This window comes from Equus przewalskii, chromosome 28 (assembly GCF_037783145.1).
Source record: "Equus przewalskii isolate Varuska chromosome 28, EquPr2, whole genome shotgun sequence".
Taxonomy (NCBI): Eukaryota; Metazoa; Chordata; class Mammalia; order Perissodactyla; family Equidae; genus Equus; species Equus przewalskii.
In genome coordinates this window covers 15,237,709-15,251,370 of record NC_091858.1, presented here as the reverse complement: position 1 = coordinate 15,251,370, position 13,662 = coordinate 15,237,709, and the positions used below count along the sequence as shown (strand labels likewise).

Below are 13,662 nucleotides of genomic sequence, written 5' to 3'. Positions count from 1 at the left end.
AGTTTTAAATTATTATTTTACATTAGATAGTTTGTCTTCAAAGAAATATTTTGATATTATTTCACTTGCAGCTGGATTTAGGAGGGTTACTGAGATTTCATGCTACCTCCAACTGCTTTTGGTGCTCACCCCCAGTGCTCTTGTGGCCACCACTTTCCATTCCTGAGCTCTGAATTTTGCTTCATTCTTTGTCAGTTTGATTATATTGTCAAGTAATATTTTTTCCAAAAAAGTACATTAATGACACATTTTTCTAAATTATTGCATTTCTGGACGTATCTTTATTTTGCCTGAAAGACAATCTGGCTGCCTACGAAGAGCCAGATTTCAACTGATTTTGCCTTAATATTATACAGAAGTTTCTCCTCGTCTCCTGAGCTCAAGAGCTGCAGAGGCAGGTGAATCTCCCTGTTTTTCTTTCGTTTGTAAGTAGTTTGGGTCTTTGATCTGGAGAGGATTTAAATTTTTCATCCTTACAATTCAAAATATGTGCAAGGATCTGTCTCTTTGTATCTCCTCTAGTTGATTTTGACCTGGAATTAAACGCCTCTCCATCTCCATATCCAGGTAATTAACCACCTTGACAAAGTCATTTTCCGGCCTTTTCTCCAAAACCCAGTTTACCTGGATGATGATCTCAGCTCTCTCTTCATAGCTGTCTTCTTTTCTTTCATCCTTTTACATCTACCCACTTTATTTTCATTCTGTGAGACTTCTGGTTTGTTTCCTTCCTAATTCATTTTCCTCCACTCCAATGGTGGCCTACATGCTTCCAATGATGATTTTAATTGTCCTATTGCATTTTTAGTGTCCTTTCAGTGCTTCCCTATGTCACCGATAACCCTCTCCCCCTTCTTCCCTATTGTACCGTTCTCTCATCTTAGACTGTTCATTCCTTATGCTTCCAGCTTCCATTTCCTGGAAGCTTTGCTGTCTTCCATTCTACTCAAAGTGTTTTTCTTCTGGTTTCTGTAATAAATCACATTCAGTGATGTGTTTTTAATTTGTCTTCATGTGATATTTCCTTTCATTTTTTCTAAGAAAATTTTTATGAGTCCAATTTCTTTTTTGTCTGTACTTGTATTGTAATAAGTGGAAACTCATTCACTGTTTGCCAGCACAGACTGTGCATGAGTCACTGTTGCTTGCCTCCCTGAATGTAGGTGGTGACTGAATTCCCTCCTCAGATCCTTAGTTGAAGTAAGTTGACTTTATTCCAAATTTCTAACACATATTCATCTACAGCAGAACAATAAATTATTATTTTTTCACTCCCCATTGCCGATTCTATGTAATTGTAAGCAAAGCAGTAAATAAAACACAATTTCCAGCAGTCTGCTCTCCACTTCTACTCTTATAGCTCTTTACGTATGAGAACCACAGCAACCTTAAAGTGACTGAGGTGGATCATCAAACCTGTTTCTTCTTCCTGGTCACAGGGCCAGACTACATATCTCAGTTCTCTCCCAGTTAGGATTCTAGTGAGAGGAACATAAGTGGAGGTGATGTACACCACTTCTACATCTGACCAAGCAAAAGTTGCCATGAGCAGACTATCTCTTTTCCCACATTCGTTTGCTGGATGTTGATGCTCAGGGCAACTTCAGAAGCCACACGTTTGATTTCTGTTTCTTTTGTACAGCTTCACTGAGGTATACAAAAAACTATGCATATTTCATGTATACAATTTGATGACCTTGGACATATGTATATACTTGTGATAGCATCACCACAATCAAGGCAATAAACATATCCATCACCTCCAAAAGTTTCCTTGTATTTCTTTGCTCTTTTCTTTGTCATAAGAACAGTTGACTCGGGATCTCCCTTCTTGATACATTTCGAAGTGCTCAGTACCAGATTGTTAACTAGGGCACCGTGTTGTCCAGCAGATCTCTAGAACTTATTCATCTTGTATGACTATAACTTTATTCCCATTGAACAACTATTCTCCATTTCTTTTACTTCCCTCTCTAAGAAGTCGCATGTTTGAGAGGGTGGAGCCTCTGGGAACTTGGATCCCTGATCGACTGTGGGGAGCAGACCCTGCCCCACCTCCTCATCGCCATCTTCTGACTCAATTTGCACCATTGTGTGAGGGAGGAAAACACACTTACTGTGTCAACTGAATGTCCAGGTTTATTTGTTTCAGCAGTGAACATACTTAGCCCACTATACACTTTCTTCTTCTACATCCTTCCTTCTCAGTTACTTTCCAAGAGTTGCTGGATCTGGATAGACATAGACAGACATGAGGGAGAAGGTGGGAAGTTTGTAGGTAGGATGACAGTGTGTAGGCTGCATCCCAAATCACTAACCCGAGAGTAAGGACACAAAGTCCCATCTTCTAGTTTGTACAGCCCCTGGGTGTTTTGAGTTATGCACCATTATGAAGTATGTTTTTGACTTTAGACAGTTTCTGATTCTTGAAGTGAAGATTGAGGGTGCAATGAGGCAAAGAATGCCTTGGTACATTTTATCAATGCAACTTTATCTTCACTGTTGGTAATGGAAAAATTCTGAGCTCATTCTGTGTCTGTTTCCTGCCAGTCCTTGGTTTTTTGGTGATTCAAGTGTTTTAATTTTTTTGATGGCAGAACAGACACGTCTCAGAGTATGTGGCCTATTCCATAGTACGAGGCCCCTTTTTTAGGAACCTCCTCTTTGATCTCCAGGAGTCACACTCATCAGCCAGGGAAGAAGTGGATGTTTCAAATAAGAAGGAGAAGGGTAAGGACAATATCAACCTTTCGTGGTAATATAACAGTCAATAATTTAGGAACGTCTTTTCAGACACTGAAATATAGTTTAGAGTATTTTTGTCATCTGATATTTAAATAACAGCAATAATAATATCTAACGTACGAGTAATGTTGAACAGGTTACAATAGCTTTACCATAAATTATCTCATTGGTCAAAAAACAACCACTGTATATTCAGGGAAAATACAAAGGAAAGCAAATTAAAGTGTAGTGGCCTAGAAAAAAGTCAAAGGAAAAATTTAGATTTATATAACAAAACAAACAAGTGCCAATAGATATACTTTGCATTTATTTCACCTTAAATATTCTCCTTAAAAATATAATGTTCATCATGTTTTTAAGTCAAATTATCTTTTTAGATGCAGTCGGGGAAAGTGCTTATAGAGCTTCTTATTTATTCTCTCTGCTTCTGCTCTTCCCCCATCATCCCATCCTCTGTGTTGCAGTCAGAGTGGTCTTTTAAAATATAAATAAGATCATGTCAATCCTCTGTTTAAAACCTTTCAGTGTCTTTCCTTTTACTTGGAGTAAAATTCAAATCCCGCTGACCTGAATGGTCTGGATTCTGACTCCTCTCCAACTTCTTTTTTTTTTTTTTTTGGTGTAGAACATTTATTTATTTATTCCATGAAACACTCAAAGTTTAGGTCAGTGGGAAATAATTTTAATCAAAGAATTGTACATTTTCTTCCCACGTATCTTGCTTTGTAATAGGAAATGACATTGAGATTCATTTCACTACAATATTACAAAATATTTACAAGAAAATATTAAAAATAACTCAAACACGAAAGGCAAGATGGGGTGAAATAAACTGGTTTTCAGAAATCTCTACTCTAGTGCCCACAGCACACAAGAAGAGAATCAAAACAAATAAGTAACAAAGAAGCCCCTGATCGCAAGTTTCCAAAGAGCGGGAGAAGAGGAAGGAACGGGATGAGAATGGCGGTGTGAAAGGGACCGGATGTTAGCAGCACTGCTTCAATGACCAATCTATTCTGAATGAAATACCCTCTCTCATATGCAGTAAATGCTGAACAAGGCTAAACTTTAGGATATTCCTTAAACAGAAATTATAAAATACCCTGACAGCGAAAGCAGCTCTTTCACCTAAGTATAACAAGAGCCTCTTTATCCATGAACCGCTGATGTGAACAGAAGCCCGTTCTGCCATCGAAGGCTGTCACAGTAGCCCTTCCATCTCTTTCATGAAAGCTTCATAAACATCATCCTTAGTTTGTACTGAGACGGGAACAGATGGACCAGACTTGGGGGCTGCTTTGGCAAGAGGTACAGCAGAATCATCCTCTGACTTTCTTTGGGGAGTAGCAGTCGCCCCTTTATTCTCCCGACGTACCCTCAGTGCAGTGGGCACGAATCGAGTAATCTCTGCCTTGGGATTAGTGATCTGTGGCTTGGCACTGATGGTTGCTGTGGCTTTCTTCTCAATGGTGGCCGCGCTTGTATCATCCGCCTTGGGTCGCTGAATCAAATTGGGTGGAGCACTTAAAACCCCGGGGTTCGGCAAGGGAGCTGGCGGGAAAAGCCCAGGTGGGGCAGGTCCAAGTGGAGGCACCAAAGGTGGGCGCATCATGCCAGGACGAGGTGGAGGGATACCTGGAGGTGCAGGGGGAGGTAGCCTTGGTGGGGGTCCCCGAGGAGGAGGGCCAGGAGGCAGACCCGGAGGTGGACCTGGGGGAGGGCCAGGGGGTCGGCCTCGTGGTGGACCTGGAGGTAAAAGTCGGGGTAAAGGCCCTCGGAGTCCTGGCATTCCAGGTGGTCTCAGGAATGGAGGAGCTCCTGGAGGTGGTCCAGGAGGAAGGCCTGTGGGTGGGCCAGGTGGCCGTAAAGGTGGAGCAGGTGGTGGTCCGAGAGGAGGTGGTCCTGGCATGGGGGGTGCTTGTATCTGAGATGGGGGAACAGACTGTGGGGGAGCTTGCTGCTGTGAAGAAGCAGTAGATGTGCCATCAGAGAGAGATTCCTCTTTATGCTGTTTTTGTGATTGCTTTTCTGCTTCAGAATCATCAGAATCATCTTCATCATCGTCCTCTGAAAATTCCTCTACTTCGCGGCCCTCCTCAGGGATTTCCTGACCTGCCATCCGAAGCATCATGGCTTGAAGAGGAGTTAGCTCCTTCATATTCTTCTTCTTCTTCCTTGATTTCCCAGGCATATCTGCAAATCGTACGCTCAGACCTGACTTTTTTTCTTCAGTGGTGTCTCTCTCATTATCATCACGGTGCACAAAGTCATCCCCTTCACTCTCTCCATCTGATCTGTCAGTGTCGCTGTCATCGGTACTGTCACCATGCTTATCTTGATCCATGTCCTCAGGATAGCCGTCATCTTCACTGGTGCTGGAAACATCATCATGGTGACCCCGTTGAGCAAGTTCAGGACTGTACAACATGTCTTCATCTCGCCTACGAGCAGGAAGATCTAGGGCAAAGCCCACTTTACGGCCATACATTTGCAAGACCTGAGGAGGAGGCGGACCAGGGGGAGGACCAGGAGGTTTTCTGCCAGGGGGCAAACGTGGAACACCATGTCCAAGAAGAGGAAGTATAGAAACTGCCCGAGTTGGAGGTCCATAGGCTGAGGTCTTCTTAAGGATGGAGGGTGGCTGGGCACCAGGAAGTGGAATGTCCTGGATTAAGATGTTGGAAGGAGCATGCGGCATATCTAGTAAAGGGATGCTCTCCACTTCCACGTGCTGAGCATTCTTTACAGCATCAAAATATTGGCTAAGTTGAGCCCTTTTCTGTTCATATTCTACTTCTAGCTTTCTCAATTCTTTGTAAATATCTGGATTCTCTTTTTCATAGAGCCGTAGAATACGTTCAAAGGTTTCACGTAGCTTTTTACGCTTGTCTTTTAGCACCTTCTCATTTAACTGTGGCTGTTGAACTGGGTTAAACTCCATTTCATCCAATTTCTCCATGTCCCGGATAATCTGTTTGGGATCCTTCATCTTTAAAACCGCAGCTCGTACCATCATGCGCTGTTTTTTGTTCTTCTTTAATTCTCTCTTCCGGGCTTCTTTTCGGGCTTGGTCTGTGGGGTTCATAAATTTTCCACTCTTGGTGGATGATGTAGATCTCCGTCCCATGTTGACAATCTGTATGGTTTACTTGTTCGTTAAAAATAAAAACACTTCTGCTGGACTCCTGGGACTGCGAGAAGCGGGGAGGGGACGATTCTCGGCCTCTGTGACTTCGTAGGGGCCTTCACCTCTGCCTCCTGGTCAGCCATTGAGCCACCGCCATCTTGAAACCTCGCGCTCCTCCGCCATCCCTACCTCCAACTTCTTTTTATTCCACATTTTTGCCCACCCCCAAGACTTCCTCAGCCACACCAGGCCTTCCTTCAGTTCCTCAAACACACTGAATTCTTTTCCCACCTCTTATACTTCACCCATGCTGATTCCTCGACCCTGAAGCTCTTCCCTGCATTCTTCAAGCGGCTAAACCCATCTCACGTTAACGTTACCTCCTGATGTTGGGCTTTCTCTGAGCCCCTCTATGTAAATTAGGTCCCCACTGCCAGATTTTCCATTTTCGATGTATCTTTCATGGCACCATGCCACATCTGCAGCATCATTTGGTCAGTAGACTAGACTGTCCCAGTAGACTGGAAATGCCGTGTGGGCAGTGACAGTATGTGTCTCACTCACTGCACAGTGCAGGCTCACAGTAGACGCTCAGTAATATATATATTCTAAATTGTGGTTAAATACACCTAACAAAAAATTGACCACTTTAACCATTTTTCAGAGTAGCATTCAGCGGCATAACTACTTCCATATTGTTATATTATCATCATCATCATCCATCCACAGAACTCTTTTCATCTTGCAAATGCACTCAATAATATTTCTAGAAAGAAGAGATAAGAGGTCCCTGGTTCCTTTTGCAAACGGAAGAATCCAGGGTAAGACAATATCCATCCCAATTTAACCATTAGAGAAGTTCAGATTTTAATACACATGATTTTCTTAAATAAGAAACACCTATCTTCTGACAGATGCAGAAGAGCTCTAGAAATACGTGTAGACACGGGCTGGGACAATGAAGTGTTACTGATAGATCTGAGTGAAAAAGCTACCAAAAAAAGTAAATAAGAAAGTAAGTAAATTAGTGGGTAAATAACCTAGAAATGGGATATACATTTAAACTATCTTTAGCCTCTAGATACAGTAAGATCTTTTACAAATGAATGCTTATTTAGATGTTGAATTTCCTTCTAACATGGGCTCTCAGAGGAGTGCATGGCCATTTGATCACATACGCAAGTAATCGAAGTGTTTTACTCAAAACAAGAGACTCCCTAAGAGATGACTTGTATCTGGGAGGAGTCACTTGAGTTTAATTCCTACGAGATACTTCCAAAGCTGCAAGATTGTTAATTGACTTGAAACTCTTACTGCCAGACAAAATCCTAGTTTGTGTGTGTGTGTTCACAATGTTCAGAGTATTCTGCTAGGAGTTTTGAGGCTTGGAGAAGAAGAAGACATAAATCCATCCTAAGAAAAACCTTTCAATGTAATGAAAAGGAGTCAAAGCAGATTAGAGGCTGTTTAGCAGATACATACAGATAATTATATATTTATAGAATATATAAATACCAATTAAAATAAGGGCTGAAGTGGTGGGGGAGACTAAAGTGATCTGATCTAACTATGGGCAGGTTAATGGAAGACAGTGTCTCCAAAACACAATGATTTAATGTCGATATAAACACTTTTCTGAACTAACACAATTAGCACGAATGTAACTCGAATCTATATAATTTACAAGTGAAACTTTCAGACCCAACATTCGTGTTTGCTTTTTTTTTTTTTCCGATAATTTTCTTTTCCCACTTGTGGTCTTTTCTTTTCCACTTAAAAATCCCTTTAGTGGGGACCGCCCAGTGGCACAGTGGTTAAGTGCGCACGTTCCGCTTCGGCGGCCCAGGGTTTGCCACCCAGATCCCGGGTGCAAACGTGGCACTGCTTGGCAAGCCATGCTGTGGTAGGCATCCCACATATAAAGTAGAGGAAGATGGGCATGGATGTTAGCTCAGGGCCAGCCTTCCTCAGAAAAAGAGGATTGGCAGATGTTAGCTCAGGGCTAATCTTCCTCAGGGGGAAAAAAAATCCCTTTAGCATTTCTTGTAAGACTGCTTTATTGGTAATAAACTTTAGCTTTTGCTTGTCTGGAAAACTATCTCTCCTTCCATTGTGAATGATAACTTTGCTGAGTAGAGTATTCTTGGCTGTAGGTTTTTTCCTTTCAGCACTTTAAATATACTGTAGCACTCCCTTCTAGCCTGTAATGTTTACGCTGGGAAGTCAGCTGATAGCCTTATGGGGTTTCCTTTGTATGTAACTTGTTGCCTCTCTCTTGCAGCTTTTAGGATTCTCTCTTTATCTTTAGCTCTTGACATTTTAATTATAATGTGTCCTGGTGTGGGCCTCTTTGGGTTCATCTTGTCTGGTGCTCTCTGTGCTTCCTGAACCTGCATGTCTGTTTCCTTCCTTAGGTTAGGAAAGTTTTCAGCTGTTAATTCTTCAGATAGATTCTCTGCCCCCTGTCTTTCTTCTCCTTCTGGGACATCTATAATGCGGATGTTAGTGCACTTGATGTTGTCCCAGAGGTCCCTTAGACTGTCCTCGTTCTTTTTGGTTGTCTTTTCTTTTATCTGTTCAGCTTGGGTGATTTCCTCTGGTCCTTCATCCAGCTCACTGATCCTTTCTTCTGTATCATCTATCCCGCCATTGAGTGCCTCTAGTGAGTTTCTTATTTCCCTTATTGTATTCATCATCTCTTTTTATTTTTTATTTTTTAAAGATTGGCACCTGAGCTAACAACTGTTGCCGATCTTCTTTTTTTTTTTTTCTCCCCAAATTCCCCCAGTACATAGTTGTATATTTTAGTTGTGGGTCCTTCTAATTGTGGCATGTGGGACACTGCCTCAACATGGCCTAATGAGTGGTGCCATGTCCGCGCCCAGGATCCAAACCCTGGGCGGCCGAAGCAGAGCATGCAAACTTAACCACTCGGCCACGGGGCTGGCCCCAATAGTCATCATTTCCAATTGGTTCTTTTTTATATTTTCCAATTCTTTGTTGAAGTTCTTGCTGAGTTTGATCTATTCTTTTCCCAAGACCAGTGAGCATCCTTATGAATTTTGTTTGAACTCTTTGTCAGATAGATGGTTTATCTCTGTTTCCTTTAGGGTTTTTTTTCTGTGATTTTGTCCTGTTCCCTTATTTGGAACGTATTCCTTTGTCTCCTCATTTTGCCTCTTTCTCTGTGCTTATACCTAGGTGTTAGGTGGGTCAGCTATGTCTCTCAAGCTTGGAGAGGTGGCCTTATGTAAGAGATGCCTAATGAGGCCCAGCAGTGTGCTTCCCTTTCATCACCAGTTCCAAATGTTCCAGGGTGTCCCCTGCGTGGGCTACATGTGCCCTCCTGTTGTGGCAGGGTTACTCTTGCTACAGGTGTCCAGGGAGGCTAGGCTGTCCCCCTGGCTGGCTGGTTGTAATGCTCAGCTCTGTGCAGCTGCTATGGTCCCTTCAGTCACTTTATCAGGCATGGGGAGCCCCAGCACAGTTGGCTGTAAGGTCAGACCCGACATTAAGGTCTGTAAATTCCATTATAAATCATTATGTCTAAAATAGCTGATAACAATGAATTCTTACAAGAGACCTTTGTGAAGGTGACCAGGTATTCAGCAAGGTCAGTTTTTTAAGCTTTGAAGGATTTTATAATATATTTCCTTAAATCAAATTAGCTAATAAATGGAAATTATAGAAAGGCTACAGTCAACCCAAAAGAAGCAGTAAAAGTAAATGAACTGACTACACCTCTCCAGGTGGGGTGTTCTCAAGGTGAGCAGTTTCTTATTGCTGGAGCCAGCAGAAGGCCACGCTGTCCTGCAGTGCTCAGGACTGCTCTGTTCCCATCCGGTACCATAACATCATTTGACTACTGCTCTGGGTATTGACGTTGTGTAAACATGCTTACGTAAGGAAAGGAGAAATAAACACACAACCAATGTAGTGCAGGCTGCTGAGCAATGCCCTTCAGAGTACTCATGTCTTGGATTCTGCTTTACATACAGCACAAAATGCTACTTCAATAAGTTTGTACAATAAGTTGCAAGCTATTTGGAAGGTGGCACCAAAATACATAAGGTGGATATTCATCTATTTCATCTTCTTTCACTGAATTATCATGTCTTGTGACTTGGATCCATCTGTATTCCCACTAGGTACATACTTAATGGGACACCTAGTAGATTTTTTTCTCTAAAGCAAAATTGTCTATGTTTGTATGAAAGCCATGACCTATCTCTTTATTAGCATTGCACTTGGAGTTGATTGTCCTAAGCAGCCTCTTCTTTAGTCCCTTCTCTCCCGAAATGCCCAGACACATTCTGGTTGCTATTAAGAAGCTTGGCTCTGCTTTAGAATTTAGGCTTCACTTTTTATTAACTGTGCAACTTTGAATAAGTTACTTAATGCAATTTCCTCACTAGCAAAATGTGGATCATAGTACCTATCTCAAAAAATCATTACGCAGATTAAAAGAGGTAATGTACCAGTGAGTGGCACATGGTAGCTAATAAATGGAAGCTGCTTTGAGAATAGAGCACCCAGTTGCATTTGATGATGGGCAGAGAATGCTTTACAGTCCAGTTCGGGGAGCCCTCTGAAAGTACCATCACAAACACGAGCAGAGGCAGCCACCCAACCACACTGCTGCCAAAGGCCTCTTCCCTGTTACTTGCTGATCCTCACCCCCCAGGTCACCCTTTACAAAACACAGTCTTTGCACAGCTTGCGTGGGCCTTCATTGCCTTGCCATCTGACACGAGTGGGTGGAAATAACCCCTGGGTAGAAATCGTGAAGGGTCCCTGTGCCCCTGTTTGGCATGTGCAGTTGGGTCAGAACACTGACTGGATGATGCTAAGAGCTCCCCTCTCTGCCCATCTTTCCCATTCACACCTTTCTTCTGGGGCCCTGAGTCTACTGGCCTGCATGACCCTTGGGAGCTTAGCTCTTATTTTTGGTCAAGTAAACAATAGGTGTTAATCACACTCCTGACCCACACATAAATAAATTTATGGGAGCCCTTGTTTCTTGGATTTGTCTAGTTTTCTTCCTGAGAAATGATGACTCCCTCTCTCACCCAGTATTGACTAATTTCTGGACTTGCATTGGCCATGATGCAGACACTGTGCTGCTGGCCAACCATTTATATTTCTACCACTGGTTCATCACAAAGACAGGCTTTGCTAGAAAGAAAATACCCAAGTAGATGGCTTTTTCTGACTGTCTTGTTGTTGGTGAAAAGATGCTTGATTTCTAATGCCTTCTAAAAGCACACAGAAGTTTATTTTACTTAAACACATAGAAGTTTATTTTAGGGGCCAGCCCCATGGCCAAGTGGTTAAGCCTGTGTGCTCCACTTCAGGGGCCCAGGGTTTCACCGGTTCGGATCCTGGGAGAGGACCTAGCACCACTCATCAAGTGATGCTGAGGCAGCATCCCATATAGCAGAACTAGAAAGACCCCTAGTGCCACAACGATGTACTGGGGAGCTTTGCGGAGAAGAAGAAAAAGAAAAGAAGAAAAAGAAGATTGGCAACAGGTGTTAGCTCAGGTGCCAATCTTTAAAAAAAAAAGTTTATTTTAACAAAGATCCTATTTTGGTGGATAAAATATGTTATAATCACCTCCTATTCATCTCATTGGTGATGGAGGGATTCCTGCTGTAGGGTTACAGAGATGGCTGAACACAAGACCTGTGACACTGGACAGATGAGATCCACAGCAGGTTATTAGTCACACGCTACTCACAGCCCAGGGGACACTGCATGTCTCCCAGGGCCACACAGGAAGAGAGTGAAGCAACCAGGGCCTGTGGGAGGCAGACTTTGTTGTATCAAGAGAGAGAGGTGACATCTGGTTCTCTAGGAGGACATGACGGGCTTGTTTGAGTAATTCTGCTTGCTGGCAGGGAACTGAAACTGACTACTCCACGATAGTTAGGAACTGCCCGTGGTTTCCTTGATAAGGAGGGTCATGTGGCTAGGGACCTTATCCATGAGGAGGGGAAGCTGCTGTTAGGACATTCAAGATCCTCCCAATTCCTTTTTTTAAATTATTTTATTGAGGCCACATTGGTTTATAACATTGTGTAATTTCAGATGTACAATATTATATATCACTTTCTATAGAGACTGCATCATGTTCACCCCCAATAGTCTGTCTTTTTAATCCATCACCATACGTATGTGCCCCTTTACCCCCTTCTCCTTCTCTGTTACCTGCTTCCCCTCTGGTAATCCCTAATCTGTTCTCCTTATCTATGTGTTTGTTCATCTTCCACATATGAGTGAAATTGTACAGTGTTTTTCTTTCTTCGTCTGGCTTATTTCGCTTAACATAATGCCCTCAAGGTCCATCCATGTTGTTGCCAATGGCATGATTTTGTCTTTTTTATGGCTGAGTAGTATTCCTTGGAATATATATATCACACCTGCTTTATCCATTCATCAGTTGAGGGGCACTAGGGTTGCTTCCACTTCTTGGCTACTGTGAATAATGCTGCAGTGAACATAGGGGTGCGTTAAGTCTCTTTGAATCATTGGTTTCACATTCTTTGGATAAATATCCAGTAGTCGGACAGCTGGATCGTATGATATTTCTATTTTCAATTTTTTGAGGAATCTCTATACTGTTTTCCATAGTGGCTGCACCAGTTTGCATTCCTACCAGCAGTGCATGAGGGTTCCCTTTTCTCCACATCCTCTTGACACTTGTTGCTTTCTGTCTTGTAATTAAAGCCATTCTAATCGGTGTAAGGTGATATCTCATTGTAGTTTTGATTTGCATTTCCCCAGTAATTAGTGAAGTTAAATACCTTTTAATGTGCCCGTTGGCCATCTGTCTATCTTCTTTGGAAAAATGTCTGTTCTGTTTTGTGATCGGGCTGTTTGTTTTTTGTTGTTGAGTTGTATAAGTTCTTTATATGTTTTGGAAATTAAACCCTTGTCAGATAAATATGATCTGCAAATATTTTCTCCCAGTTGGTGGGTTGTCTTTTTTCTTTGTTCATGGTTTCCTCTAAGGCCCTTCCAATTTCACCAGATGTCACAGCCATACATAATATGGGGCCTTAATTCTAGGTCTGACACCAGACATGTCAACGTTGTAAACCTCTCATTCTCTTGATATAGAAAACCAAAGTAAATGAATTTTCTAACAGTGACTATAATTTGCTAAAAGACTATTTTTTCCTACATATGACACAAGGCTGGGACAAGGTAATATTGTGAGAAAGAAGAAATTATTTGGTATCTTGAGGGAATAAGGCATTTTATTTCCTTTCCTAAAATATACATGCTATTCTACTTTGCCTTCAATCTAGTTTCCAGTCATTGATTAAGAGGAGTGGAAGATAAGTTTATGGTTTCCCAATTTTGATACCTTCTCAAAACAACAGAAAGATTCCTTTTTGTATTATGCAGCCATTGCTTCACAACCTCTCCACCCCTCAACCCATTGAAAAATGATTTTGTTTTCTGGCATATTTATATTTATATTTTTGGCAACATTATAAAGCCTTGGAAGGTCAGTGCACGCCCTATACATTGCAAAAGTAATTATCAGAATAAGGATGGCCATTGTCTCTCTTCTCCATCCCATCCCCTCTCTTCGAGGAATGATTACATATCACTCCGCTGTACGGCAGCATACTAGGCAGCAGTCGAAAAAATAAGGCAGACTGTGCATAGCATCATAAAAGACAGGTCTTCAAGAAATGAAAAGGTTTAACTGGTAGAACACACAAAGGAGCGCCTAGCATATAGTAAGCTCTCATTCCACCATTTTTAAGAAGTGAATC

The 13,662-nt window shown here is 42.0% G+C and overlaps 1 pseudogene; it reads right to left on the bottom strand.

Moving 5' to 3' along the window:
* Positions 1 to 3,347: 3,347 nt before the first annotated feature.
* On the bottom strand, positions 3,348 to 6,077 carry LOC139080155 (WW domain-binding protein 11 pseudogene; annotated as a pseudogene).
* Positions 6,078 to 13,662: the final 7,585 nt, after the last annotated feature.